Source organism: Hippopotamus amphibius, chromosome 3, assembly GCF_030028045.1.
Source record: "Hippopotamus amphibius kiboko isolate mHipAmp2 chromosome 3, mHipAmp2.hap2, whole genome shotgun sequence".
In the NCBI taxonomy this organism is placed as follows: Eukaryota; Metazoa; Chordata; class Mammalia; order Artiodactyla; family Hippopotamidae; genus Hippopotamus; species Hippopotamus amphibius.
The window spans coordinates 43,153,098-43,163,310 of NC_080188.1; the positions used below are offsets into that span (position 1 = coordinate 43,153,098).

At 36.9% G+C, this 10,213-nt stretch overlaps 1 non-coding gene across 1 annotated transcript; it reads left to right on the forward strand.

Annotated features, from left to right (window-relative positions):
* The first annotated feature begins 2,073 nt into the window (after nt 1-2,073).
* Nucleotides 2,074-2,192, forward strand: LOC130850534 (5S ribosomal RNA). The gene has a single exon (XR_009052907.1). It is a non-coding gene; the product is annotated as a 5S ribosomal RNA (ribosomal RNA).
* The last annotated feature ends 8,021 nt before the right edge of the window (nt 2,193-10,213 follow it).

Consider the following 10,213-nt stretch of genomic DNA (forward strand, 5'->3'; position numbering starts at 1 on the left):
TAGTTGTGAGACACTAGGCAAACCTTGGTCAAATCATTTAACCTCTATGTTTCAATTCCCCTCTCTATAAAATGGGGATAATAATATATAATACATATTTCATAGGATTGTTGCGAGGCTTTACATGTATTACTACATATAAAGAAGTTAGAACAGATCTTGGCATATGGTAAGTGCTATAGAGGAACCAGTGATTATTATCACCACCATAATCATTATCACCAACATTATGTTGGTCACTCCTTGTTGAGTTGCAGAAAATGCAAACCCAACTTGGGGCTATCGACTGCAATGAAGTTTAAGGAAAACATTCCTGGGGGAGCTTGACATATCCACTTGGGTTGCAGGCAGGTAGAAACAGAGAAACTGATATGAGCTCCTGTTATATGTCCCTTATAAGGTATGAATGAAAATATCCAACAAATCTATAGTAGTAATCAAAACAGTAAGGTACTGGCATGAAAACAGGCACACAGACCAATGGAACAGAATCAAGAACCCCAATATAAGTATTTGACAAGAGAGACAATGCTACTCAATTGAGAAAGGATAGTCTCTTCTGGATATTCACAAGCACAATAATGAAACTGGACCTCTATCTTACACCTTTCATAAAAGTTAATTTAAAATGGATTAAGGACTTAAACATAAGATATAAAACTGTTAGAAGAAAACATATGGAAAAAAATTCCTTGTAATTAGTCTTGGCAATAATTTTTTGGAATGACACCAAAAGCACAAGCAAAAAAAGAAAAAATCAACTGGGACTACACCAAACTAAAAAGTTTCTACACAGCAAAAGAAACAATTAGCAAAATGAAAATGCAATTTATGAAATGGGAGGAAATATTTGTAAATCATATATCTGATAAAAGGTTAGTATATAAAATAAATAAGGAACTCATACAACTAAATAGCAAAAAAAAAAAATCTGTTAAAATGGGCAGACAACTTGAATAATTTCTCCAAAGAAGGCATATAAATGGCCAACCAATACATGAAAACGTGCTCAACATCACTAATCATCTGGGAAATGCAAATCAAAACCACAATGAGATGTAACATCATACTTGTTGAAATGGCTCATCAAAAAGACAAAAGACAGCAAATGCTAGTGAGGATGTGAAGAAAAGGGAACACTGGTGTATTGTTCATGGGAGTGTAAATTGATACAGTGGCTATGGAAAACAATATGAAGATTTTCAAATAATTAAAAATAAAACTACTATATAATCCAATAAGCCCACTTCTGGGTATATATCTGAAGGAAATTAAATGACTATCTCAAAGAGACATCTACACACCCATGTTCACTGCAGCATTATTCACAACAGCCAAGACTGGGAAAAAACCTAAGTGTCCACACACAGAAAAACAGATAAAGAAAATGTGATATATGTATATAACTCATATATATATACATAAAACTTACACAACATTATATGCCAGTTATTTCTCAATAAAGCCAAAAGGAAGAAAAAGAATATATCCAAAATTTTTCTGACTTTCAGAGGGAGGCAGAGGACATTTGGGGAAAGTGTTATCTTTATTTGTAATAGCCTAAAACTGGAAGCATCCTAAATGTCTATTAAAAAAAACTGGATAAACAAATTGTGGTATATCCATTACTCAGCAATAAAAGTGAATGAACTGTTGATATACACAACAATGTGGATGAATCTCAAAATAATTGTTTTGAGTTAAAGCAGCCAGAAAAGATATCAAAAAGAGTACATACTGTATGATTCCATATATTTTATACATTTAAAACATTTAAGTATATATTAGAAAAATATATAATCATATATTTTAAAATATTCCTTAAAATACATTTTAATGTATGGCTATATTTACATTAAATCTTATATTAAATTACACATAAAATACATAATATTTTAATATAAATAATTCTAGGAAATGCAAACAAACCTATAGTGACTGAAAGCAGATCAGTGATTGCCTGGGAAGGTAGGGACAGGGGGAGAAGGGAGGGAGAGAAGGAGTCCAAGGTGCATGAGGAAACTGTTAGGGAGGATGGATATGTTCACTATCTTGATGTAGTTAAGAATTCAGGTCTCCAGCCATACCACCCTGACCGCGCCCGATCTCGTCTGATCTCGGAAGCTAAGCAGGGTCGGGCCTGGTTAGTACTCGGATGGGAGACCGCCTGGGAATACCGGGTGCCGTAGGCTTCATTGCTCAAAGAAGAATGGTCTGCTAGGCCTAGAAATTAGCTAGCCCTGGGAGGGGCATTCTGCCCTGGGCCAGCAAGGCCCCAGGTGCCAGGTCAGCAATACAGAAAGTGGGACTTCCCTTGTGGCGCAGTGGTTGGGAATCCGCCTGCCAGTGCAGGGGACATGGGTTCGATCCCTGGTTGGGAGGATCCCGCGTGCTGCGGAGCGGCTGGGCCCCTGTGCCACAACTGCTGGGCCCACCGGCCGCGGCTGCTGAGGCCCACGTGCACAGAGCCCGTTCTCTGCAGCGGGAGAGGCCACCACACTGAGGGGCCGACGCGCCGCAGAGAAGAATAGCCCCCGCTCGCCAGAGCTGGAGAAAGCCTGTGCACAGAAAAAAAAAAAAAAAAAAAAACAAAGAATTCAGGAGTACATATATAAGTCAAAATTTATCATATTGTATGGTTAAATGTGTGCAGTTCATTGTATACCAATTACATCTCAATAAAGCTGTAAAAAAATTCACATCCTCAGAATTCAGTTTTTAAGTATGATGTTAGGTTTTCCTTGAATGTCCTTTATCAAGCTGAAGAAGTTCCCTTCTGTTCTCAGTTTGCTGAGAATTTGTTGGTTTTTCTTAAATCAGAAATGGATACTGTATTTTTTCAAATACTTTTTCTCTACTGGATGAACATATAGTTTTCCTTTTTTAGTTTGTTAATATGGTAAATTACATTGATTTTAAATGTTAAATTAACCTTGCATTCCTGGGATAAGCCCCACTTAATCATGATGTAATATCCTTCTTTTAAATTGATGGATTCAACTTACTAAAATTTTGCTTAGAATTTCTCCTTTTATGCTTATAATGGATATTGGTCTGAAATGTTCTTTTCTTGTAATGTCTTTGCCTGGTTTTATCAAGATAACGCTGGCCCAATAGAATAAGTTTAGAAGTATTTCTTCCTCTCCAATTATTTGGAAGAGCATAGAATTAGCATTATTTTTTTTCTTTAAATGTTTGACAGATTTCACCAGTGAAGCCATGGCTTAGAAATTCTTTCAAGGAAGTAAGCTGGGGCAATTGTAGAGGTCTCCTCATCAGTTTTCTGTTTCTCAGAGATCACTGTCCTTTGTTGTCTAATGTCCAATGTCTTAAAAATCATATATTTTTTCAGGTTTTGCCAGTTGCTCCAGGCGAGAGGGTAAATCTGGTCTCTATTATTCCATCTTGCTTGAATTAGATGTCAGACTTGAAATTAACAAAAAGCAGAACTATAACATTTTTCAATAAATGCTACTTAAGATTACAGTATCTCTTTTTTGCAGCTATGTTACACTATTGGCTTCTAGTTGGCTTCTGTTAGTTGTACAGTCAACTAAAATCCTCTTTTAAAACATAAGTATTTCTGTAAAGTAGGAGATACAAGTTTTTAGACTGAACTAGAGTTTTTTCTTAATAGACTACCTTTTAGAGCACTTTTAGGTTCAAGGCAAATAAACTAGACATTTAAGAATACACAATTATCAAAATTATTGAATCTTCTTAAAATCTTGTCAAGGTAAGGCAAAGGAAAATTTAATTATGGTAACTGGAAGCAGTGATTGGGAGGAAAAAATGGTTTTGTGTTTATAATTTATTAAACTATTTACTGCTCTAAATTCTTCTCTACAGCCAGTCTTACCCCCATAACTCACTGTCCACACAGCAGTGATTTTTTCAAAAGGTAAATGAGATCATATTTGACTTAAAACCCTCTACTGGCTTCTCATTATACTTAGAATAAATTCAAACTCATTATCTTGCTTGATTTCCCACAACTCTTCCTTTCACTCATTCTCAGCTACTTCTATGCAGGGCCTTTGTACTTTATAGTCCCTCCGCATGAAAGGCTTTCAATATCCTTGCATGGTTGGCCCCCCATCACCATTCAAGTCTCAAGTCAAATGTCATTGCCTCAGAGAGAATTTCCCTGATTGCTAATCATCCTAACTAATTACCAGTCACTGTCATATTACTCTTTTATTTTCTTCACAGAAAATAAATTTGAACAATTTATCATTGTTCAAATATCTTATTTAGTTTACTCAGTATCTGTCCCCTCCTCATTAGAATAAAAGCTCCTTGAGAACTGCGTTGTCTTGTTGCTTACTTCCGTTTCCAAGAACCAAGCACAGGAATGCCTAAAATATATTAATTGAGTAAAGGATGAATGGAGAACATCTTCACCAGGCATTGAAAATTGTGTCTAATTTTAAGTCCTCTAATACTATTAATCTCTTTTTTGTACAGGCTCCATATTGTCAATGTCACTTTTTAAAGTGTAACAGCCAGATATGTATACAACTGTCCAAGTGTTATCTGACCAAATACAAAACACAGAAGGACTATAACATTTTTCAATAAATGATACTTAAAATTATAGTATCTCTTTTTTGGCAATTGTGTTACAGGCTTCTACTACTTGTACAAATAAACTTGTACAAGTAACTAAAATCTTCTTTTAAAAAATGTGTTTCTATAAAGTAATAACTTTCTCACAAAATTAATACTTAAACATTAGGATTTGGGTATGAGATTTAGCATTTGTCCCTAAGTTTTCTCTTACTAAATTCAGACTAACATTACAACCTATTAGACTCTTTTTGAGTCCAGATTTTGAAACCTAGCACATTAGTTATTTCTCTCAGCTCCACAGCATGTACACAATTGATACACATGCCATCAGAATCCTCATTTAAGTCATTAATAAAAATGTACAATGGCATAGTGCTGAAGATAGACTTCTATGGCACACATCTAAAGTCCTTCCTCCAAGCTAACAGCAATTCATTAATAAGTACATTTTGGGTATAGTAGTTCATTTCAAGTTAACCTACACTAACAAGTTAATACCATACTATCACACAGACTGTAATTCTTGATTTCATCCATAAAGATAGCATCAATGCTTATCATAAGTAATCAATCTCTCCTTAGCCTCTATCTTTAATATCATGTGATTTCTCTCCTTGAAAGTCTTCCATAATGTAAAAGGATCCTTGACATCCTGGCATTTTGCTAGTTAAACACTTAAAACGATATTTTTAATAGCCTTCTTGCCTTTAAACCCAAGAAGTAGCTGAACACTCTTGACTTTCCTTCTAATGGATTAAATTCTGCCTTTAGTGTAAAAATTCATTGTTCCAATTTGTACTTGAACCTTATATGAAAAACAAATTTTGGTAATAAATGGTATTGCCCAAATTAGTTCCAAAAATATAACTTCTAAAATACATTACAGAGTCATCAGGAACAAAGCCTTTACACCTTCTCTCTATGTGCTATATACCTATCTTCTATACCTTTGATACAATACAAAAGTAATTTTTGAATTAACATAGGAAAATAAATGAGGGAAGATTCTATTAGCACTGGAGGAAAGATCCAAGAATCGCTAACTGCACAAAATGATGTCCAAGAGATTCTTTCTGGCTAAGTTGCTCTGGACTTCCCCTACACCTGTAGAACACTCTCTTTCCAATTCCACAAAAGCAAATATAAGTTATTGAGAATCATTATCAACAAATTTTTAAAGATATGCTTAATAATGGTAAGAAGTAAATAAGCAATTACAATGGTATTTGTAATGCTTTATTTCTTGAATCAAGTAGTACTATATGGGTGTTTGTTATATTATCCTTTACAACTTATATATTCAGAATAAGTTAAAAATAGAGTCAGTATCAAAGAAAGACCAATTATCACTCCAAACAGTGCATGCCTATCCCTCCCCTTTCAGAAACTTAACCCTGAATCTATTTTGTAAATTAAGAATTAAATAATGGCCTCACATTTTGCATATTATTACAAGTTAAGCAATGCTTCGAATTAAGAGCAGAATTAAGAATACTAAACTTTATTTCCAAAATCAACTTCTAATCTTTAAAAGTTTATGTAAATGCATTTTACACAATCATACATTTGTGCAAACTATTTTGTGTTCCTCTTTGGCACTTGTATATTTTATACACCAATTTCTAAAAATTGATACAGAACACATTAACCTTTGAAGTAGTTATGTCATATTCTATAATGTTAATATACTATGGTTTGTCACATAGTCTCTACTACCCCATTTCATTTATTATATCAGGCATACATCAGAGATATTGCAGGTTCAGTCCCAGACCACTGCAATAAAGTGAATATTGCAATAAAGTAAGTCATGTAAATGTTTTGGTTTCCCAGTGCATATAAAAGTTATGTTTATACTATACTTTAGTCTGTTAAGTGTGCAGTAGCATTATGTCTAAAAAAAAAGTACTAACCTTAATTTAAAAGTACTTTAGGACTTCCTAAGTGGCACAGTGGTTAAGAATCTGCCTGCCAATGCAGGGGACACGGGTTCGAGTCCTGCTCTGTGAAGATTCCACATGCCACAGAGCAACTAAGCCTGTGTGCCACAACTACTGAGCCTGTGCTCTAGAGCCTGTGAGCCACAACTATTGAGCCAATGTGCCTCAACTGTTGAAGCCCACGTGCCTAGAGCCTGTGCTCCACAACAAGAGAAGCCACTACAATGAGGAGCCCGCACACCACAATGAAGAGTAGCCCCCACTCGCAGCAACTAGAGAAAGCCCATGTGCAGCAACGAAGACCCAACACAGTCAATAAATAAATTAAATAAAGAAATAAATTTAAAAAAAGAAAGTACTTTACCACTTCCCTGGTGATGCAGTGGATAAGAATCTGCCTTACAATGCAGCAGACATGGGTTCAAGCCCTGGTCCAGGAAGAGCCCACATGCGACAGAGCAACTAAGCCTGTGCGCCACAACTACTGAGCCTGAGCGCCACAACTACTGAGTCTGAGCTCTAGAGCCCACAAGCCACAACTACTGAGCCTGCGTGCCACACCATGTGCCTAGAGCCCATGCTCCACAACAAGATAAGCCACCACAATGAGAAGCCCGTGTACTGCAAGGAAGAGTAGCCCCCACTCTCCGCAACTAGAGAAAGCCTGTACACAGCAATGAAGATCCAACACAGCCTAAAACAAAATAAATAAAATAAGTAAATAAATTAATAAAAAATAAATTAAAAAAAATAAAAGTACTTTAGGGACTTCCCTGATGGTCCAGTGGTTAAGACAGGCGCAAGTTCAATCCCTGGTCAAGGAACTAAGACCCCACATGCCATGCAGCATGGCCAAAAAATTGGGGGGAAAAAAAACAGTAATTTATGCCAAAAAGAAAAAAAAAATTCTAACCATCATCTGAGGCTTCAGCAAGATGTAATCTTTTTGCTGATGGAGAGTTCGAAATATTTTGAGAATTATCAAAATGTGACACAAAGCAAGCGTTACTGGAAAAATGGCAACAACAAACTTGCTCAATGCAGGGTTACCACAAACTTTAATTTGTAGAAAACACAATAAAGCAAAGTATAATAAAACAAGTTATGCCTATATACCAAAACCTACTTTTCAAAAAATGTATGTTGCTGACCTAGTATGTATCTAATATGTTGTGTCCTTGGTGCTAAAATACAGCTAACCATTACTAACCTGACCCTGTCTTCCCAGAGGTTATACTCTAGTGGAGAAGACAGACAAGAAAAATAAATAATCACAGTTTGTGATAAATGCAATGAAGCAGATAAAGTACAGCCGGCCCTCTGCATCCACAGACCCATTTTATATAAGTCCTATTTTATACAAGGGACTTGAGCATCCACAGAGTTTGGTATCCCCAGGGGATCCTGGAACCAATCCCCCATGGATACTGAAGGACAACTGTAGTGTGACAGAGAGCACCTGGGGTAAGGTCGAGGTAGCCTACTTTAGAAGACATACTCTGGAAAGGGCCTCTCTGAAGAGGTTACACCTAGACTGAAACAGGAGCAAGTGAGAATGAGCCTGTACTAGCTTTCTATCTTGCTGTAACAAATTATCACAGATTGAGTGGCTTAAAACAATGCAAATGAATTATCTCACAGTTCTATAGGTCAGAAGTCTGGGCAAGCTAATTCCTCTGCTCTGGTTTCACAATGTGGAAACCTAGGTGTCAGCCAGCGTGAGTCTCATTTATCTTGAGGCTCTGGTAGAGAATCTACTGCCAAGCTCATTCAGGTTGTTGGCTGAATTCAGTCTCTTGTGCTTTTAAAGCTGAGGTCCCCATCCCTTGCCTGCTGTCAAGTGGAGGTTGTTCTCTGCTTCTAGATGCTGACAACACTCCTTGACTAGTGGCCCCTTGATCTTCAAAGTCAGCAACAGGGGGTCAAATCCTTCTCATGTTTCAAATCTCTCTAACCTCTGCTTTTGCTGCATCTCTCCTGCTTCCAGCTAGGGAAGATCTCTGCTTTTATGGGCTCATGTGATTCCATTGGGCCCGTCCAGATAATTGAGGATAATCTCCCCATTGTAAGGCCCATACCTTTAGTCACATTTGAAAGTCTCTTTTGCTATGTAATGGGTAACAGATTCACAGGTACTAGGGACTAGGGCATGGACTTTTAATTTATTTTTTGGCTGTGTTGGGTCTTTGTTGCTGTGCACGGGCTTTCTCTAGTAGTGGGGGGTGGGGGCTACTCTTTGTTGCGGTGCACAGGTTTCTCATTGCGGTGGCTTCTCCTTGAGGAGCACAGGCCTAGGCATGTGGGCTTCAGTAGTTGTGGCTTGTGGGCTCAGTAGTTGTGGCCCGAAGGCTCTAGAGTGCAGGCTCAGCAGTTGTAGCACACGGGCTTAGTTGCTCCGCGGCATGCGGGATCTTCCTGGATCAGGGATTGAACCCATGTCCCCTGCATTGGCAGGCAGATTCTTAACCACTGCACCACCAGGGAAGCCCAGGGCATGAACATTTTTGAGGGTACATTATTCTGCCTTCCACAGACTCAGACAAACAGTAGCCCAAGAAGAAAGGAAACAGCGAGTAAAAGGCCTAAGATAGGAAAGAGCTTGGCCTGCACAGGGACAATAGGGAAAAAAAGCCCCCAGGGCTGTAGCAAAGTGAAGGGGAGAACCATAGTAATGACACGATGCACTTCTTTATATAGATAAGAGTAACTTTTTTTCCCATTTGAATTGTACAAGTTTAGAAACTATTTTGAATTTCTGAATCAATCTTAGTCATTCTAAAGCTAACAGTGGAACAGTAAGTCTCCTAACTTCCAGTCTCTTTCACTTCCCACAAAACCAAAAGGCATCAATAGTATTTTTTTCACATCTATATGGAGAAATTTCTTCTAATTAACATTTTTTAACCCTAAACATTTTGGTTCTTGCATACAGAATTTCTTCAGGTGTTGATCTGCTTCCAATCACAGCATATGTAAAATTTATATTTAGATATCAGGAGGCAAAAACTAAATTTAAAAAGAATTCAAGATCTGAGAAAGAAACTTCATCCTTAACTCTTTTAAAAATTAAAAAATTGAAACAAAAAACTGAATGATCTTTTTTTCCCAATCGCTTTCCACAGAAGACTTTCAGGGTAGTGTTTTGTGGTTAAGTGTTTATAAAGAGAATTGCACCTGTGTTGTGGTCTGTTTTTAAATAAACTTGCACCTGCAGTGGCTTTTCACAGAATTGCTATTTGGGATACTATGTTAGTCATTTAACCATTATACAGAGCTCTTCCCTCTCACCACACTATCTTCTGGGCTGGTCCTAATTTACAAAGAGCCTATCTCCAAAAATTCATTTGAAAATCAATGGTTTAGATTTCATGATACTTTTAAAGACACGATAATAAACAAGGTTTCCAGGAAATCCCTCAAACCACAATATGCTCCTTCCAATTCATTAACTCCAGTGGTCTGGTCCCTTGCTGCTTTAAGAAAATTCTAATTTATTTTCAGGGAAGGCCTCCCCTCTAGTCAAATATGTCTCTTTTCCTTTTCCTATATATGATTTGCTAATTCCTGTTTCAGAATCTTTTTTACTTTATTTCCTCACCTAAATTTCTTTTTTCTTCCTGCCAATCCTTGCCAAAAATCCTAAAATTTTTAAAACTAATTTTAGAAAGTCTTCCCTGCTTCATGTCATCCCATTCTGTTCA